This window comes from Tympanuchus pallidicinctus, unplaced genomic scaffold (assembly GCF_026119805.1).
Source record: "Tympanuchus pallidicinctus isolate F22 unplaced genomic scaffold, pur_lepc_1.0 scaffold1, whole genome shotgun sequence".
In the NCBI taxonomy this organism is placed as follows: Eukaryota; Metazoa; Chordata; class Aves; order Galliformes; family Phasianidae; genus Tympanuchus; species Tympanuchus pallidicinctus.
The window spans coordinates 103,018,230-103,037,471 of record NW_026294618.1 but is presented as its reverse complement, the minus strand read 5'-3'; the positions used below and the strand labels follow the sequence as shown (position 1 = coordinate 103,037,471).

The 19,242-nt window shown below is 40.2% G+C and overlaps 1 long non-coding RNA gene across 1 annotated transcript in view; it reads right to left on the bottom strand.

Moving 5' to 3' along the window:
* Window positions 1–910: 910 nt before the first annotated feature.
* The window catches only part of LOC128079272 (uncharacterized), a 33,795-nt gene continuing 15,463 nt past the window's right edge, over window positions 911–19,242 (bottom strand). Inside the window, exons 2-4 of the long non-coding RNA XR_008206066.1 lie at window positions 5,173–5,309; window positions 4,343–4,510; window positions 911–2,736 (exon numbers count right to left, since the gene is read on the bottom strand). This is a non-coding gene — a long non-coding RNA (uncharacterized LOC128079272). The remainder of the gene's footprint in view (window positions 2,737–4,342; window positions 4,511–5,172; window positions 5,310–19,242) is intronic.

Below are 19,242 nucleotides of genomic sequence, written 5' to 3'. Positions count from 1 at the left end.
ATAATTGCAGAGAAACAGATGGATCTATCTGAGCTACAACCACAGTCCACTTTTGATAAGGTTTATCAGCTTTCCTCAGGTCCAACTGAATACAGCTTGGAGGACAGGACTTAGCATAAAGGATCAATCTCTTTTGCTTTCCTTCCCTTAAGAAGACACCCACTGAGCATGAAATAAGAGCTTCCATTTCTGTGAATCTTTTTTTGGGGGGAAAAAGGCAAAAAATATTTTCTCTGATATGCCAATATTTTAGTTATCTGTACTGTCAGTTTCTGATGCAAACTCCTGACTTTCTTTCCTGTTCTGGGATTTATGTACCAATGCTCTAATAAGAAAGCTCTCATTCTTTGTGTACAAAATGCTTCTGACACATGGGGTCACTTTTCTCAGAAGAGAAAGCAAGAATAGGATGGGTATTAAGTTTCCTGGATTGCCAGCTCCTAACACTAAGCATGAAAGGAGAGAAAAGAAAGGCACTGCTGTCTAGTTAGTAGATCCTCGTGAAACAACCCACACAGCCCTTCTCCAAAGCACAGCCTAGATTTAGTCATGAGTTTCTCTTCCTAGATGTTTCTATTGGAAACTCCATGCTCACAGTCTGTCCTCAACACCTTCCAGGTACCTCCTCTTTTTCCACAGTGCTTTTTAATGCGCTTGAAAGGCAGAGGGGCATTAGAATAACCTAAGCAGACATAGCTGCACAGACATCCCCTCAAAATGAAAGCAGCCATAGGCTGAAAGAGAAGGAAGGGATGGTCTCATTTACTCTACCTTCGCACTTACTACATAGGTATCTGTTTAACAGCCAATGCTGAGGACAACACTGACCCTCAATCATAGGTTTGCAGCAGCACAACTCTGAAGTCACAGAAGGAACTATGCTCTCCTGTTCCTGGCTGTCCTGCTGAGAATGCATTAGCACACGTTCCTCCTGAGAACAGCCAACGCCTCACGTCAAAGCTCCTCTTTCTCCATCCTTCCCTTGAGCCCAGAAATCATTTCCAGGCATTTGAAGAAAGACCAGTAAACTCCTACAGAGACCAAACTTCATAATGAAGAGAGTATCTTGTTCACCAGTAACTGATCAAGGAACCTTATTTTGCAACATGGGTAGAAGAGCAAACGAATCAAAAATAAAAAAGTAGGGAAATACATTCCATCTTTGCCAACCTTAAGAACAAAATCTCTCCAGCATAAAAATTTAATAATTCACTTTACAACACGCATGACAGAAGACTCTCCCCACATCAGCTTTCCTATGGCCTAGCTGGGATCAGGGATCTCTGTCCTTAATTTACTCCCTGAATGCTCAATTTCAGACTTTTCAAAGGATGGTGATTGCTCACAGCTCCCAGTGATTTCAGTGCAGCCTGCAGGGCACCTCAGGTCCTGCAAAAGCAAATCACGTTTCCTTTATCCCTCTCAAATATATGCTCATCATAGTTGAGAATGGTCTTAAAACTTGCTGAGGACTAATTAGATGTGAAGCAGCAATCACAAGGAAACAGCTGCTGTAACTCTGACCATTCAGTGAGCTGCCTTTTATTATAGCTCATGTTTCAGCTCTGGCACACACAGCATCAGTTTCCCCAGACCTCCTCCCCATGCTGAGGCTCCTTTTTTTTTTTCTGGCAAATCAGTTTTTCAGCATTTTCATTTCCCTTTCTGTGAATTGCACAGGCTTGGATCAACCTGCTGGTGCCAGATGCACTATCTGAGGGATGCGTTGGTGATAAATTCATAGCTATGTTCTCCAAAACGTGGTCAAAAGGTGTGGCAAGAGGTACCAAAAGCAGACCTGAAGGCATATGAGCTTGTCTTGCTAGCAGTGCAAAGTGCCCTTATCCATGCCAAAGGCTCCTTTTTGATAATTATTTGGCAGCACCATCCTATCTGCTGGAATATGTCACTTGTAAGGCAGAACATTTTCAGTTGCTGCAATCATCCAAGGGAGTAGAGGGAATAAAGCCAATTGAAACCTTTTTCATAATGAGAAATGAAATGAATATGCAATTTCTTATTTCTAAAGTGAATTTCTTAACCATGAATCGTAAGTGTAGAACTGCAGCCTCAATGTTGTCAGGACTTGTTAGTTAAAGTCGAGATATCCCTCAGGGGTCCTTCTGGAGGAAAACTCTCAGGACAGGGCCACCGAGTCAACTCACAGGAGAGATCTGATTTATAAAACTTGTATTTCTCACATGCAGTGTACAATAAATAGTTTCATCCTATAGCTCCAGCATGGGCACTAGCTTGCTGGGGGAGTCATTCTCTGAAATCTGCAAAGTGAATTGCATTGCTTATCTACCTGCTACTCCATGTGCTTTAATGAACTTCATACTTTGCTCCTATCCCCAGCTGCTGTCAATAGGCAAAGTATTATTGATGTTCTCGAGAGAGCCAAGCCGTGTGTGCTTCGGCCAGGAGAGCAAATAAGGACAAAAAGGGCTCACTGGGCAACAGCCTGTTATTCCGAACATCACAAAGAGCAGTGGCTGGCAGAAAGTATGAGAACAGGCACTTTGTGATACTTTTGTTACCCTCCAGTACTTCTTGGTGGAATTATACATTGCTGTCACCAAAGAAGGGTGTCAAAAATTTCAAAACAGGTAAAAGCACATCTTGAGAGCTTGAAGGTGTTTCCAGGCAATTTGCATCAATATATTCTGACTTCTCTGAAAAGGTAAATGCGGCCTGTCTCCCACTTCAGAGGACAGCACCAACCATTCAGATCACCTCTAAAAGTGATGTTGGCACATGTAAGTGCATACTGCAGTCATGGTCCCAGTAAAGTGTTGTGTTAGTGAGGTAGGGAGACTACAGCCTCTTCCTTTCATCACTCCACCCTCATAAAACTGCCTCTGAACTCTGTTTCAAAAAGAGCCAACCCTTTTTTCAATATATGTCCTTCTGCAAGGCTGACCCTTCTGATGGGCACAAACATGGGTTTCTGGTGCCAGATGAAAAATTAACAGCCTTTGAAAACTTTCTTTACAGTAAAGATACACAAGTACACCAAAGACTTGGACTGATAGCATCTCTGGGTAACACACAAGTTAAATCTATAATTAGATCTAATAACAGCTATAATAACTGGAACTCCTTGGGCTGAGATTGCAAAGGAAATGGGAGGTCCTCATGATTGGGATACCCTCTGAACAAGCAAAGGTGAAAGAAGCATTAAGCTCATTGCTCTGCTCATGACAGATTTAAGCATTCATTGCTTCAAAAAGCTCCTTCACCAGTGCTGTTCACCTTTCTGTAGAATACCTGAATGGCCACTAGTCTTCAGAAAAAATGAGATGTTAGCACCCATTACTGAAAAACAGTTTTCTATTATGTTGTTCCTCATGAAGCCAAGGTAAGGAAATGGTATTATTTGTATACCATTTCCTTTCTCTTAGCTGAAGAACTGGAACTTCTAAATTTTGAAAGCATGCCCTAGTGCTCTCACTTGCACCTCATAAGAAAAGGCCTTACATTTATGAATAGGTGTAAAAATCTGTCTAGATGTCAAACAGATGTGCAGTTAGTACTAACCAGGAGTTAATATCTCCCTGGTCTGCTTCAGTGTAGGCATATGTACGTACTCATGCTGAGTTCAGATTGCAAAAGCAGCAGGAACTTGTCATATTGAAGCTCCACAACGCTAGGTTCAAGCAGAAAACAGTTTTCTAGCAGGCCAGCACCTGAATACTGATCAGCTCCAGTCCTCTCATGTTTGTGATCACTACAAATAGTGGAGCATCTTGTATGTTATGTGCGCCTGGCATCTTTAAGCAGCAGAAATTTGCCTTTTGGCAAGATAAGATATGGCTTTTCATGCTCGAAAAAAGAGCAAGACCTTGAATGAATTCAGACTGTTTGTTCCAAAGCTGCACCAAAGCCACACCTCAAGTAATGCTGAACACCTGCAGCTCCGACTGACCTCTTTGTTAATAAACACTGTTGATGGTGCAGAATTGCAGCGTTACTTACAACTTTGTTAAAGCCTTGATGATGTCTGGTTAGCTGCATCCTGCCTGAAACCTGCTCACAGTACACATGGGACCAAGTGCTCACTGTTTATTGCTGAAACTGTCTCATTTGATTGTCTCCCAAGCATCCTTATTCCAAAATTAAGCAGGAATGCCTTTACACGAGTCACTTATGTGTATTTACAAGGTCAAGGTTTGCTAGTGCATTATCTGTTGATCATGCATCATTTTTTTTTAGCTAATTCATTCCCTATTTTAACTTTAACCTAATAAGCACCGATAATGATACAGATCAAGAACGTGGAAGGCTTTCAGGTGGCATAAAGCATCTTCAAGAGACCAAAGGGATTTTCAAATGCACTTACCCATAGTTTTCTCTTTGGAGCAGATATCTGTCTGCAGAATGCCTGCTCTGAAGAGATTCCTGTAGCAAGGTACAACCCATGCTAGCATCTGCTGTCGTGACATGCAGCAAGACCTTGGCATTTCAGAGATCAGGTAGCTGGTGTCCCCATCTGTAACTCCTTTGCAGGCTGCAAATCAGCATTTCAACCATAACAAGCAATTAGGCACCAGTATGACTGCATTAACCACCAACAGTGAGCCACTGTGCCTTGCTGCGGTGCTGACTGGAGTGGCTTCAGGGTCAACTGGCTTACAGACTGGGTGAAGTTTTGTGTGTGTTAATAAAAGCCAATAAATGATAATAAACAACTAAATAAAAGGAAGATTATATTGGCCTGCTCTGTAAACATTAAATCTGTCCTGGCAAATGGACCAACTTCAGAATGAGGGAATGTGAGGGCCAGCCCTCCTCAGTAACCTGCAGACTTGCTGTTTTATGGCAGTTTTCTGCATTTGACTGATCTTTCCCTCTCATAAAACCAGATGGCATTCACTAGCAGGTGAATTTCCCTTGTATTTCCTCCATAGGGAAGAAAGAGACCTTGTTTTCTAACTTTGTACAGCTCTCTGCCATCTAATCAAAGGGACAAAAATCCTTGCCTTAAAGGTATCTATCTATCTGTTGGCTGTTTCAAGAGTTCCATGGCACTTATTTTTCTCTTGGAACCTCAACCTTTTCACCTTTCATTTTTATTTTTCTTTATTCAGTGCATCATTTTTCCACTCCCCCTTCCTTTTCCAAATGTCATTCAGACTTTTCCTTGCCCATTTACCCTCCCAAATGACTCACCTTCTTTGCAGAGAAGTCTGGAGGAGCTGCCTCTCACGTTCACAACTCAGTGGTTTCCCCAGGCTTTTTATTTTGACGACCAGCATAAATTCAAACAGGCAGACAAATAGAGTCAACCAGGGATCCATCTCACATCTCTGCAAAAGATTTTGATGAGCCTAAACTGTTTTCAAGAAGTTGCTTAACATTCACCTATTATTTTCCTTAGAAAATTTAGACCTGATGGAATATAGATAGTATAATATAGATATAATATATCTATATTAATATATATAATATATATATAATATTTTATATATATATCTATATCTATATATATAATATAGATAATATCTCTATCTATAATATAGATAGAGATGGAAAGATCTACGCTATCAGGTCCTGGAAACAGATATTAGTGTGGTTTGTGAGCAAAAACCAGTAGGTGAAAACATGACCAAAATCACTCTCACAAGTAAGCAATGGAACTTGAGCCATTACAAACAATTGCACTCAGTCTTGCATTACTTTTCTGTCAATTGGTTTTCCTATGGGGAAGAATTTAGGATGTGTTCTGTAATGACACTGAAAGTGAACATTAACAATTAATGCAATTCATTATCACACTATTTTAAAGTGAGTACTAATTGTTTTTTGATGGGTATCTAGCCTCATCTGATTGAGTAACTAACAGCAACTTACCTCTTTGTGATACTTAGCATTTTCTGAAATAAAAATGCACTACTCTAAAATTTATGAGAATTGATTTTAATGAACTTCTCAGAAGGGGCAAATCTGGGGGGTAGGATGCTGACACTCTAATTGGCATTCAGGAGAAACAGGTTATTCCAAGATAGTTATTAGGGTCCATTAAGGCCATTTGAAGAACCGAAAGAAAAGTGTGTAATTAGTATGAGTAAACACATAAAAATTTGGTATTATGTGGTGTTTCTCAGTTATCAGAAGCCCTGCTGTTACTTCATTGAGCCAAAAGCACTCACCAGCTCTGACCACCTACTTACAAGCTCACAATCAATTACTCTATCATTACTGGTTAATATATGAGTTATAGGAAACCAATCACAAGAAAAAATAAATGCGAGCAGGAAATACATAAATTGAGAGCCCTGAACTTGCTAATGGCTATTTCTAATTAAGTATAAATGCATGAGAAAGGTCTAGCTCTAATTCTCTTGTCAGGTCATCACAGGGTAACAAAGTGATAGATCACTTTGAACCTGGCAAACAGGTTTTCTGCAAGAAACAAGTCAAATGACCAATTAACTTATTTGTATGCTGCTAAAGGAAAGGAATCAAGATGAGTTTGAGAGACAGAGATGTAAAGCTGAACTCTGGTCACAGCTTATAACATTACATATACAGCAGGGCTTCATGAAAGCGTGCAAAGAGATCAGAGAACGAGAACATCTCCTCTCCATCAGGTTGAATCATTGGTATAATGGATTATACTATCTGCATGTAGGGATTTTTGTAGATCTGAATTTGGAACACACAAATGGATGCATTGGTCACCAGGGACCAAGTTCTGTAGAGAACAGTAAGCAGCAATTTGGTAATACATGTCAACTAAATATGACTAAGTGAGCACAGGTGGCTTTTTCCACACTAGACAAAATGAAAGTAAGAAAGCTGGTTATCTCATGGGAACAGACTTTAATTAACTGTCTTGTATTTTACTGCCCTTGCTAATCACAGTCAAAGCAATGATAGGAAAAAAAAAAAAAAAGCATTTATAAAATTTAGTAAAAGGCATTCACTTCAAGGTTGGTTAGTGAATCCTCATACAGAGCTTACATTTAAGCCTTTCAGTCCACCTTTACAGTTGTCTCAGGTGCCTTACTATTTCCTAATGTTGACTTTATCATCCAGCAGCAGGTGAATAAAACAGTTTACACTGGTGTTTACCACTTGAAAACTAACATTCATGCTACAAGAGCATCTTCAGCTTCTCTCTAAACCCACCCGTTCTTCGTACATTTCTGCAGTGCCTTCCCAGCACAAGGAAAATCAGTTTGTTTCATCTATAACCTCAAGCATGTATGAAGTGGTCCACAAGCAGAGGGTAAAAGCAAGTAACTGTAGCCTATGCATGGGATTCAAATGCTGGGCATATCTCTGTCATTACCAATCAACAATGCTTCTCTCTCTCACTCCCAGCTGGAGTGATAATATAGATAATAGAGATCTTTCATGGTATCAGGAATGATCACCTGACTAGAAGTGCTACAGATGCCACAGCTGAAGCTAATTTCTTCTCATGCTTATTTATGATTTGAAAGTACCTGTGTCTGAAGAGAAGTAATCAGAAACATTTCATTTTCTTTTGGAGGAATAACTGTCTAAAATGTACTAATCCAAGCTTTTGTGGTTGGTTATATCTTGCAGAATCTTGCACAAAGGCACACAAGCTTTTTGGCTTTTAAAGTAATACATACTTAATCACAATAATAGGAAAAAAAACCCTGGGGAATTAGGGAAATTTATTGATATTACTCTACAATACTTCTGCTGGAAAATGGACAGAAAACATCTATCACTTGTTTTCTCAGAGCAGCCAACTCAATCATCTGCACTAAGGGTAGATGTACTCCCTTCTCTTTTCCAGTCTGTCCATACAGGAGAGCACAGCTTTCATCTACCTCTTGTACTGTTTATTCCACTTACTCTTAAAATCAACATCCTTCTAATAAGCAGTTGTCAATAGTTGCCAAAAAAGGATGCAATTGGTAAGACTATGTCTAGGTAATAAAAAATAAGAAAAAATTAAATTCACTCCTTTTCAGGCTCAGCCAAAATTTACATCACTTTGTCTCCGTGAAGTTAGGAAAAGACTTTCCTTAGAGGGTAATTTTTTTTTTTGAGGAAATGTAGAGTTTTATTCTACACTCCTCCAGACTCGGGGCTTGAATTCAGAGAGAAGAGGTCAAACTGAAGGTCTGCATAAGTCAATATTATCCTTCTAATTATGAATGCACACGTAGGCAGTCCGGTATGCTTTTCATTACTATATGTTGTCTCCTGGTATCAGTTGTTTTCCAACTTGTTTTTTCACTTTCCTGTCCCACAAGACTTCACTGACTTGGGAAATACAATACCTGGCCCTACGAGGAGCATCCAGCAAGGACTGTTGGCCAGAGGGAAGAGCTCAGGATCAGAGCAAAGACAGCGTCAGACATTTCCACACGGGGTTATGTCCCAGCCACAAATCGACCCGCAGAGCATTCACACATCTGGGTTTACTTGCTCTCTCAAGCTGCAGAGAAGTTTTGCTGCTGTGCATCAAACCAAGCATAAATTCAAACTGCTAACCACGACCTTAATCTATAATGAATGACTTCTGAATCTGTTCAGAAATACTCTATGAATATTTTAGTTGAAATAGGTAATAATTCAGCCTGTGAATGCAGTTTATGTAGGCTTGTATGTTACATGAGCAATGAGCAGAGTATGGTAAATCAACACAGCACTTCTTTCTGTTTTCCAGATAATTCCTCAACTTTCTTTGTAATTTCCAACCATGTGAAATGAGGCCAGCAGAAGAAATATTAGTTAAGAGAGGTTGAAAAGAGATAAATGGAAAACCTGTCCTCAACTAACGAGGAATTTAGAAAAAGAAAACTACCAACATGTCTTTAAGAACATCAAAGAGCTCTTAAAAACAAGATATCAGCAATGGAGACTATTCTGAAACTCTCCTTGGGATTTACAGCTGTGCTGTGTGTCTGAAAAAGAGAGTGCTTCAGGGCACAAAGCTGCTGCTCTCCCGTACTCCCTCACATGCTCAGTGCAACACAGCTCAAACCCAACTGCAAAAAGACAGCTAAGATTTAAAGTACAAGTATCCTTTCAGGCCTTCATAAGCACATTTCGGGTCCTGGAAAAATGAAGCATCTCTCACTGTTTTTCACTCTGCTCCCACTCATTTCAGTGGTGCTGGAGGACAGTCAGGACTTCTGAACATAAGGTCTGAACACAAGCTCTGAAATTTGTAAGTTTGCAGTGAAGCTTTGTCCCTTATCTACACAAACAAAGCTCTCTTTCATTTTTGCCTAGATCTCATCAAAACCAAGCTTTGATTGATCAACATAAAGCAAAAAAAAAAAAAAAAGGTAAGCACCAGTTTTGGGTCCAAGTTCCTCTTTTGCTCCAGAGTCAGTGAAACACCAAGCAGCAATGGCAGTCCTCAACAAAAAGCAGCAATGCAGAAATAAACATCAGGTATGTTTACACTCAACCGATACCCATTTGTCACCTGACTTCCAGAAACCAGATGCCCGCCTCCCTGCTGGCATCTTTGAATATCTCCTCAAAGCAATTTCTCAGAAGCCTGCAGTTACTCAGCACAAGTGCCCCCCCTTTGCAAAGCTGAGATGGTGAAGTGCATTATTTATGGATGCAAATGGCATATTCTTTCTCCAAAATAATCACTGTATAATTGGGATAATACCCTCGGTTGTTTGCTCTGCCCTAAGTAACACTTGGGCGGTAAATAACTCTTGGCTTTCAGCCATTTGATCAATAGTTGGAGCTGTCTGAAGACTTACCATCAAGGCATTTGAGAATAATTTTCTAAGAAATTAAAAAAATTTCACAGAAATACTTATCTCCCTTAAAATGTGTCACTTTTATCAGGTAAAAAGAAATAGAAAATAGATCTTTATTTCTATTTTGCATTTGCAACAACGTATAAAGCAGTTACGAAAATCCCTTCCACTTTTCATCCTCACTGCATTCTCATTAACCCCGTCATTTAAGTAGATGAATGTCAAACTGTAACAGGGAGGCACTCCCTGGGAATAGCACTAGAGCTTACACTGCTGCAGTCATGAGAAAGGAAGCAAGCTAAGAAAAAGTATTCAGATTTCAGAAATTGACTGAATTCAGAGTGTGGAAGACACACTCCCAGCTATGATAAACTTATTGGGCATATCCACAGTACCACCATTGAAGTAAACATACCCATGTTATCCTGGTAGTGGCTGTGTAGCCACAGTAACACGTTGCTTAGCATGTCAATTAACTAGAAATTAATTAACTTTGAGTTCACAGAGCTCGTAGAGCAAATCTGGCAGACAGTGCTGAGCCTGGATTTTGATCAGCTGAGTGTGCTGAGAATTCTCTTCTCATGAACTTTGAAGCCATTTGCTACACTAGAAAGTGATTTTTCTTTCTTTTCATGTCTAATTCAGAGAGGATCTCCTTTTGATAGGTGCATGAAAAGCACCCTTCAACCCTACACTGTGAAAAACAAAATTTCAAAAGCATGTCCTAAAATAGGCCTTGCAGAAGCAAATATGAAAAGGCAGAAACTCCACCACTGAAATATCCCATGGGTAAAATAAGGAGATCAACAGCTACACACCTAACACCTGATACTAAAGATGTGAAGAAAATTGCTCAGGTACTTGTGACTACACATGGTTACGTTTCTTCTGGCTTAAGTTTTGGCAACATTGCAATGCAATCCACCACAGACTCTCCGTTTGTTATTGCTTTAACTGCAACTTCTTAGTAAACCTTGCACAGCTTCGCATTAGTGGAAGCATAGCTCTTTTCTCTTAAGAATCCAGCATTTCTATTGGAAGAGCTGAACCCCTAGCTGAACACAGATGCATCTTCCGCAAAGTTTTTGATATCTGAAGGCTTTTAACAGCCTCTGTTTCACTACTACTGAGCAGTTATTGGTTTGCATCTGTTGCCATCTGTCTGTGTGGGTGGGTTGTTTGTTTCCCTGTTTGTAAAATGAAATTTTAGCACTCCTTTACATCACAAATATGTTACTTGGGTAGATGCTTTCAACACAGTGAGCAACCTACAATTATAACAACACTGCAGCAGAAATCCCCCAGACAGAATTGTGATTTAAGTAGAGAGAGAATCAGCGATGAAAAGAATCTCCAAAACATTGTCCCACATGGGACACCAGTGGGCCAGATGCTCTCTTTCTCCTTGCTTTAACATTTGGCTAAAATTCGTTACTCTTAGGAACTCTTCCAACATGGCTCCCACTACCAAAAATCATATTCCCTTACCTAAACTATTCAACTGCCATCTGCAGTCATCTCAACTCATGCAGTGCTATATAAAAGTTCAGTACTATGAATGTAAAGAAATACGAATGGAAGCTATGACTTGAAGGAATAATTCTACATTACTCTGCATGCTGTACGGTAAATGCAATCAGAAAAAAATGAGATCTTGGAACATTTCTCACTGAAGTTTCGCATTAAGTTGGATTTATCATCTCATTTGGAATGTGAAAATGTGGGACTGCACAAATGTTAAAGAGTGCTCAAAGGACACTGAGCTGTCTTGTGGTGCCTGGAAGATAAGAGGGAGATAAATCTACTGACCTCAGTATTTGCAGTTACGGCATATGGTGTTGAGTATTATGAACATTTTGTCAGTTTTATGGAGAATAAGGGTCAAGAAATGCCAGCAAAAATGAAGACTGCGAAGAGAGCAATTAGCGTAAGTGAAATGGAACTATACAATAAAGAACCAAAATATGTGGATGGGTGGTAATTTCCTGAATTTAGAAATCTGTATACAAAAGAAGACAATCAGAGATAAAAGTGGAGCAAGCAGTTTTACAATCTAAGAGTCGTAACTGACATCACCTTCAGGTTTGAAATCTGACTGTAGTATTACATATCAAATGACCACTGATCTGCAGCTCTGTTTTCTGAATGGATTAGAAGGCTAAAGGAAGAAATGACAAAAATACAACAGTCAGTGGCAAGTTGGTTCTATAGGTTTCTGCTTTTGTAAAGATGCTGAGAGAGAAAAATGGTCATCACTGAAGTCTAGCCTTTTGCCTTATTGATCTGCCTAGTAAAAGAATCTACATCAAATATCAAGAAAATTACTTATAAATGTTGATGGTAAAGATCTTTAAAAAAATACCATAAATCTTCTGGGATGATTAATGTGGTCTTTTAAAATACCATGATAAATGTTAATTACATGCAAACGACAGCAGAACAGTTATTACAGCAGGACCTGGAGCTCAATTATTAGCAGTGTTACTCCTGGTTCCCTTGACCTTACACAGTAAGCCTGAAAACATATATAAGTCAATAATGTAATGATCAGTGCATACCAAATCATTCTTTTTGAGCTGAGTAAAGATGATCCAAAACAGTACACTTTCTTGCATTACATGAGATTTAGAAAAGACTAGAAACTCAACTCGTTAAGTAGAGGGCCATGCTGCAAGACATTACAAAAAAAGTAAATAGAGAGCATCTCATTTTTTTCATCTTTCCTTCATACAGAAAGTTTCTCTTATCCTCTGGGCTTCTTCCACAGCATGACCTCTCCTACTCCCTAAACAGTCAGCTTACAACTAAATAAGGAAAAGCTCTCCTATTCCTTCAGTTTGAAGCAAGTAAATAAATAAATGGAATGATTCTGTTTGCATCTTCTCAATCTTGCCACTGACATTTACCCATTGGAGGAGCAGAGAAGTTTCAGCTAAGAATAACTGCAAGATTCCTCGGATGTGTGAGATACCTATCCTTTCCCTCTCTCCTAGAAAGCAATGGAGTGCAGAGCAATGACTCTCATACATTCAGTATTTATTTGCACTGGGGTCAGGCATTCTGTCGCATAACTTTAGGAAGAATTTTACAAGAAAGTTCTTCCAAAAGTATTTTGGTCTCCAAAAGATCAAAATGCACCCAAAGCATTGCAGACCAACGTTAAGTGATAGGTTGTCCCTAGAAAAAGGCCGTCCACATCTTGTAAGCTGATCAGGTTTTAGGTTTCTCATTGAAGGTGTAGATGACTAAACAAATTTGTGGGCTCTTCACTGACTCTGGAGCTTGTGGAACTGATTGTGGAGGGTGCTCATGGGCAACTGTGCCTGTGCTGTCAAAGGGCCCTACAGAGACACTGCATGGGTCCTGTGGGAGGGAAAAGGCCTGCTTCATTTCCCAACCACAAGTTGCAAGCACCCACAGCCCAGCGATGACAGAGCAGGTTGCAAGCACCAAGAAAAGAAAGAAAATTTCTGAAGTAAACCTCAGCATTTGAGGAAACTAACACTTTGGGTACTTCCAAGGCACGGAAAGCATCAATTGTATTACTGCTATTAATAGTTTTCCTAACATTATTGTATGTTATTCTTTCTGTTCCTACTGTATTTTTCTCCATTCGATGGTAACCACAGAAACCAGAAATCAAACAAAAAAAACGAGCTCTCAGCCATAGAAGCGTGGTGATACAGCACAGATGGATCCTTTGCACATTTGTTGCCTGGGACTGTCAGAGAGTGAAAAAAAGGTTTGCTTTGAGATGCACATTTAATCTCAGGATGTCAAAGCAGAAAGCCAAAACTACAGTGTGTGCAACAAACTTCTCAAGAGAGAAAAGCAAAGAATTACTTGAGGACATAACTTCAGAGGAAAAGGCTACTCTTTTACTTCATAAATACAGCTTGATAGTTTAGGCTCCCTTGGATGTTGAATACCAGCTGTCAGAGAAGAGGTGGCTCCAGAGAGCGCTGAGATCTATGCGTTGTTAGTGGTTTGTAAGCTGCCTACACAGGTCAGGAGTCACTGCTTGTGGCAGAGTGCCTAGCACATGCACTCAGATGGGAATACGATTCATCCCCTCGTTACACAAACAACATCACCCTCCTCGTCATAACGACAGCTAAAATATTAGCAGTCATGTATTTGCCAATTCTTGCATAAGCCTTCGCTTGCACAAATACAAACTTTCACATCCAGTCACAAAACATTTGTTAAATTTAGGGATAAAACAACCAAGACATGGGCTACTTTCTAGAGACTGGAGATGTAACCAGTATTGGGGCTGCTTGATAAATGTTGACCCTTTGTACTCTTCTGCTTTGGAACAGGACATTCACCAACATGAGTTCACGTACCTCATCTTCCTATTGGTGAATTTTAATTGCAAAAATAGAAAACAGAGAAACAATTCCGACTCTTGTTTACAGCACTCTGCCACAAAACAGTCTTGCAGCAAAACAGTGAGCCTCACAAAAACATTATTCAACGACACCGAAATTTCCTCACACATATAGCAGTGGAGGCGATTTCTGTTTGCACTGATTTGATGTTAAAAAAAAAAAAAAAAAAAAATCTTTTAAAGCCCAGACTGCCATTAAAAGGCCAACCCCAGTCAGGAGCCATCACACAGTTTTTGCATTTACTGAATATGGACAGGTTTTCAGCATACAAAAGTTTCCACGTCAGTGAACTTCATCCACTTTCAGTTCTCCTAGTTTTGCCTCCCAGTCTTAGCCCTGCAAGGCTCCTCCTTCCTTCATATTAGGAAGGAGCTCACCTGACTGCTTTGTCTCCTCTCTTTACAGTAATTACCAGCTCTGAGAGTGGAGGGGCACTCCTCGCAGAAGCCATAAGACTGACCAAACAAAAAATAATAGAACAAACTATTCTAAAAATAATAATGACATTTTTGCCCAGAGCTATGAGGACAGGGAGCTTAATTTTTCTTCTGCCATGCTTAAATAAGAATATGAATCTCTACCACAGGTTTTTACAGGAATATTCTGAGCATATCCTAACGATCTCTATTGAAGCTATTCAGGCAATGCAGCTCATTGCTTCCCCTCCTGTTTTCTTTTCCAGTTTCATATCCATCTGAAATGCTCAAAGTACAAAACATTCAAGGTTAATTTTCTGAAGCATGTGGCACAGGCAGAACTTCAGTGGGAGCAGAGCAGACAGACACTGGATGTTTTTAAATACCCGATTTTTCTGATGAAAAATGAAGTTTCATGTTAATGGAGACTGCTGCCGCTTAATAAAAATAAGTCCTGCATCTGGAAGAGAGATAGCAAAAGTAATAACTGTACCACGACTCTTACCCAGCACTGGCTTCATAATAGCAATAATATTTCTCTGTTCAGTAAACGCAAAGATTAATTGATGCTTTTGCAACACCTCAGAAATTTCAAATGACATCTAGGTAAAGCTAAGTGTTTTTTTCTCTCCAGTTAATTTAATGCTTCTAGATGCCTCTTCACCCTAGGCTCACCAATGCCTATACTGGCCCTTTCTGCACAGGGCACATGCTGTTACGTGTGCAGATATCACGGCCCATGGAAAATCCCCACCAGTACACTAATCCTTCATTGCCTTTTAAACAAGATGCTAACTAACAGACCTCATTTTTTATCAACTATGGTGCTCCCAGCCTCCTCCTACCTATGAAGGCTGAACCTGAAACACCCACAGAATGAGTCCATTCGGAAAAAGAGAATCCCCCTAGAAACCAAGGGAACTACACACAGGCCTAAAGTTGTAGTACTTTTGCTGCTCTCTATTTACTATATAGCTTTCACTGGAAGTTGTTCATCTCTTTTTAACAAAATTAGTCCCAGTGAAATTCAGTTTTGAGGAATCTCACATGTGAACTTGTTTCAACTTACGAAGCTGTAGAAATAATTTATCTATACTTCTGATAAATACTGCTTTCTTGCTTCTCTTAAATCACTTTTTGCTTATACAAAAGCTAAATGCTGGAAATGAGATTTAAAGGAAGATGTTTAAATCTAATCAGATTTTTTTATTATTATTTTCATTTTGTGAAAATGTTCCACAACAATATTTCCCTGCTATTACAAACATCACAGAACAAGACAAATATTTCTGGCTACTGCATTAAAAACACACAAAAGTACTTTATTGCATATGAATCTAAGAACACATTATACAATCATTTGAGTTAGAAGGAATCCCTAAAGGCCATCTTGCCCAACTGCCCTGCAGCAAACAGGGACACCTACAGCTCCACCAGGTGATCAGAGATCTGCTCTCAGACATCTAACAGGTCTCCAGAGAAAACAGTATCTGTCTTCTGATTCGTTTATAAGCAGGGGAAAAAATGCAGTGAAAGTTAATGAAAGTCATCAATTTGAAATGGCAAAAGGAGAGAGGACTTACTAAATAGATTATTTTTTTAAAAAACAAGCAGTTATCTGTTATGAAGTGACAGTTTTGAAACCAATAATTATGTTAGCTAGGGATAATTCTAACTTCTCAAAAAGCTGGTTTTCTAAAGATTAGCTTAACTCCATCCACAGAGATGGGGTGCTGCTGTTATATGTCTGTGCAAATGACAGCAAGCGATATGTTTATAATCTTTCAGTGACCCTCAGAGAAATGTAGCTTGCAAGAATAACAGAGGCTATTTTCATCACAGAGAATGCAAAGGCTTGTTATAGTCCTCTTCTCCCCAGCTCAGGGTAGGATAAGAAGTCACTGCCTCCTTCACAGAAGCACCATCTGTGTATAGGAGCCGAAGCACAGAGAAAATCTCCTCTGCAAAGAAAAGCCCGAACTTGAGCCTTGTCAAAAACAACAGAAAGCTCTGAATCACGCCAATTGTCAGTGTGTTCTGGAGCTTTTAAATGGCTTTATTATCTGTAAGTATGGCACTATGTGCCTGAATAACCTTCATCTCTGGGAAGAAATATGAAGGATTTGCACTAGAGCCCTCTGCAGATGCCCAGAGATTGGAAAAAGCATTTCACTGAAGACTAGAAAGGAAGACAAGCAATCCTAAAGGACTGAGTTGCAGTCCTGGTTGTTGTAACACCCCCGTGGGACAGAGGGATGTGCATTCTTAGCTGAGCCTGCTGTGGTCACATATCTGCATTAGCAGATAGGATATGTCTACACTGAAGAGAGCATACAGTCACACTCATGCTTTTGAACCAGGTAGGCATGAGCAACTCTGACCTGAGAGCAGCGTGACTGCTGAATTGCTGGGAGGTAAAGGGATTTGCTTGGGAACAGTCCCACATCAACACAATGAGAGCTTCTAGTCTGAGCTTGGTCACATCAGTGCAAGAAGAAAGCCTGAACCAAGCAAGCGTTTGGTGGCTGCATGTTGCTGCTGAGGCACAGCCTGTTCATCACCTGCTCCACACCAGGCATGGCTGGGAAGGAACAGCAGCCAGGCACTCCAATTTGCAAGTATCCCGAGTACCCTTTTTTTTTTTTTTTTCCTCCCTCTATTCTTTATTTCAGTACTGAGAGATCCGAACCTGCATCATAAAACACAGCACAGCCGGTATCCCTAGCACACTGCAGGAATTACATGGAAGTAATTCTTCCCTTTCCTCTTCTCCCCACACAGCTCTGGATAAATTTATCTGCAGCAATGACTAACCAGCAAAATATACCTGAAGCGCACCCCTGTGTGATGGGTTACATGTTGGCTGAGAAGGGAAGAGGCTTAGAAGGGATGTTTCTTACGATTCCCTGTCAATGCACCAGCCAGGTCTACTTGCTTTTCTTACAGGGGCAGCAGGCTTAGTGGAAAGGAGACCCATTTGCTTGCTTTCCATGCACGATTTTCCGTGCAGCATTATATGGACCTCAGATACTTATTAATGTGAAAAGCAACCCTAATAATGCCAAAACTCCCTGAGTCAGTCTCCCTCTCTCCCAAAAGTCTTAACTGAGTACTGTGTAGTACTGTGAGGCCTCATTTAAGTTACCATTCAGTTACCTGTGAGAAGAAATTAGTTGGGATAAAGACTCCCTCACCAAACCTGCAGATTAGGAGTAAGGGCACAAAGCTGTACTCTTGCACCCTGACCAACCTCCTCACACTCACACTCTGCCTCCTGCTCTGAGACTGCTCTCCCTTTGCTTTTTCTAGACATTTTCCAAATGTCATCATACACCACAGCCATGCCCCTTTGACATCCTCCTCAGCTATGGGCTCGGCCACCCACTTTTGCAATGCTCTACAAAAACCACTCTATTTTTCCACACTTGGCTCTCACAGTGCTTCATGTGGGCTGCCTGTCAGATGCACACCTCAGTACATGTCATGGCCCACTTTTAATTTCACTCAGATTGGCGAGCAGGTCTGCCCACAGCCAGCTCCTCACCAGTCCAGTGCACAGAAGGAGCCATGGCTTAATCAGGAGAAAGTACTGCCTTGATCACACATGGATCACAGAGAGCACTGATCCTGGTCCATATGCTTTGGTGGAGCTCCAGAAATTTGGAGGCTATTTTTACAACTCACAGAACACATCAAGAGCTATACGCATGGGAACAGTTTCTGAAAATTATTAACTTGAGAGATGCATCAGGAATCATCTCCTTCTGCAGGATTTTCACACCTGACTTCAGCATCCTGAGCCCATAAGATGCAGAACTCCACCCCAGATGCGGCTATGAGGGATTCACAGCACTGGAGATTCAACACTGGTGAATTTGCACAACCGTGGAACTTTCCATTTTGGCAAAGAGCTGATGGAAAAAGATGCATTTCGATGAGGCTGGGGTTGAAATTTCAAAGGTATTTCAGTGGCCAGCAGTCACAAGTGCAAGGAATTTTCTGACCTTTCTATCCTGTGCACTCATTTATTATATATCTCACATAACTGCTCTGACAGATACCATGGTAGCTCCTGACTTCTAGGGCCTGCTCTATCCATATAGAGACTAATGAGATCAGAGAACTAAAGAACACAAGTAGCTTCTCTAGAGTCCATTTACCATTTCATGCACTCACTAAGAGTGCTGAACTGTCCATTGATGGAAGCCAAAAGTACTATCTCCCCAGTACTACCATTAATGAAGAAGTGCTCATAGTGCTGATATCAACAAGAAGATAAATATTTTTAAAAGGTAATTTTAGAAATCAAGGTCAACTTGTGCTGAGCAGAGGACGCTGTATCCATTCAGTAGATAAATGCTGAAGTTGTTCTTTCCCTGAACCTCCACAACTATTTGCAAAGCAGGATTAGCACATCTGCTAGAGCTAGGTAAGTGAAAAATAGAACTTTTGAATATTCTTAATATTTTGAAAGGTGTCAGAGCAGAAAACCATGAAAACGGACATCTACAGTAAGTAAACACTTCTCAGGTACTTATGTAAAAGAATTTTTGAAGAAAAGATTTTAAATGCATTCAGGAAAAGTACAGCAAGTGATTTCCAGAGGGGAATAAAATGCAAATTCACAGACTGCATGTTTCCACTTGCTCAGATGGTTTGCTCCTCCTAGCAACGCTCAGCATTTTTTGTAGCACGAAACGATGAATGGAATGAGTA